This window comes from Pteronotus mesoamericanus, unplaced genomic scaffold (genome assembly GCF_021234165.1).
Source record: "Pteronotus mesoamericanus isolate MK-2021 breed Mesoamerican mustached bat unplaced genomic scaffold, CSHL_Meso_final scaffold_12, whole genome shotgun sequence".
Classification (NCBI taxonomy): domain Eukaryota; kingdom Metazoa; phylum Chordata; class Mammalia; order Chiroptera; family Mormoopidae; genus Pteronotus; species Pteronotus mesoamericanus.
In genome coordinates this window covers 737,324-739,284 of record NW_026555303.1, presented here as the reverse complement: position 1 = coordinate 739,284, position 1,961 = coordinate 737,324, and positions in this window count along the sequence as shown.

Genomic DNA, 1,961 nt, shown 5'->3' with positions numbered 1-1,961 from the left:
GGATGTGCATTTTTCTTCTTTGGGATGTAAGGTTCTATATATGTTAGTGAAGTCTCTTCGATTCAGTGTGTCATTTAGTTCCACCATGTGTTTACTAATGTTTTGTTTGGAGGATCTGTCCATTTTTGACAGTGGGGTATTGAAATGCCCTACTATCAGTGTGTTGCTGTCTATATCTTTTTTGAAATCATCCAAGAATTTCCTTATATACTTTGGGGCTTCTATACTGGGAGCATATAAGTTTACAATGTTTATGTCTTCTTGATAGATTCTTCCTTTAAATATTATAAAGTACCCCTCTACGTGTCTTTTTATGGCCTTTATTTTGAAATCTACTTTGATACAAGTATGGCAACCCCAGCCTTCTTCTCTTGCCCATTTGCTTGGAATATTTTTTCCATCCCTTTACTTTCAATCTGTGTAGGTCTCTTGCTCTGAGGTGGGTCTCTTGTAGGCAGCATATGTGTGGGTCATGTTTTCTTGTCCATTCAGCTACCCTGTGTCTTTTGATTGGGGCATTTAGTCCATTCACGTTGAGAGATATTACTGATAGAATATTTGTTCTTTTTCAGTCCCTTCTCCTACTATTCACCATTGTTCTCCTTCCCCATCCCTTCTGGTCACTTTCAGTCTGTTCCATGTTTCCTTGCTTGTGGTTTGTTTTTTTGTTAATTTATTTCATTGACTACATTCCACTTCTAGGTGCGATCATATGGTATTAGTCTTTCACAGACTGGCTTATTGTACTTATCATAATATTCTCCAGTTCCATCCATGTTGTCACAGAAGGTAGGAGATCCTCCTTCCTTTTTTTATTTCTTTTTTTCCTCAAATGAAGATTGATTTTATTAATTTATTCATTATATATGTCAAGATCCATTATAAAATATTAAAACATTTAAATCCATTATAAAGTCTCAGCAATTAAAACATGGCACCAACACAAATAATCAAGTAGATCAATGAAATATAATGAGCATTCGAGAAACCAATGTATATATCTGTCTATATATCTGTCTAACAATGTAATATATTATTAAATTGATATCTCAAGTCAATGGGGAAAATAAGGCTTATTCAATAGATAAGGTGCATGGACCACTATTACTTAAAATAAAACAAATATAGAGCCCTATTTCACACATTTTGCAAAAAATATTCAGGTGAGTTAAAAATTAATACATAGAATCTATGGAGTTTCAGGACAAAATACAAAATAATATTTTTCTTACCCTGAGGTAAATATTGAAATTCAGAACCTATAAATGAAACTGTTGACAATATGACCATATTAAACATTTAAGACTAAATATAGAAAAGCTAAGGGTCAAGTATTAGAATGGCAAAGTATTTGCCACACATCTAAAATAGGGTTAATAGTTTAGGGGGCTTTTTAGAGAAAAAAATATACAAACTTTTAATCAAAAAAATGGATAAAGAATACCAAAAAGTCATTTAAAGCTTTTAAAAATAATAGAAATAGATAAGAAATATAAAAAAATAGGTTTAGTTTCAACAAATAATAAAGGAACAATTAAAATAACAAATCATTTTCAGAATCAGATTAATAGCTTTTAAAAATATTGGTAATATCAAGTATTGGTGACTGTGAAAAGAACTGGGTACTCAAAGGCTCTTTCTCTTCATCTTAAAGCCATCCCTTCAGCACATTTTGCAATGCTAGTTTGGTGGAGGTGTATTATTTTAGCCTTCTTTTTCTGGGAAACTCCTTATTTCGCCTTCAATTTTAATTGAGAGCCTTGGTGGGTAGAGCAGCCTTGGTTGCAGGCCTTTGCTTTTCATTCCTTTGAATATTTATTGCCACTCCCTTCTGGCTTGTAGTGTTTCTGGAGCGAAGTCAGCTGCAGGTGGTATTGGCGCTCCCTAATATGTTACTACCTGTTTCTGCCTTGCTGCCTTTAGAATTCTCTCTTTATCTCTGATATTTGCCATTTTAATGA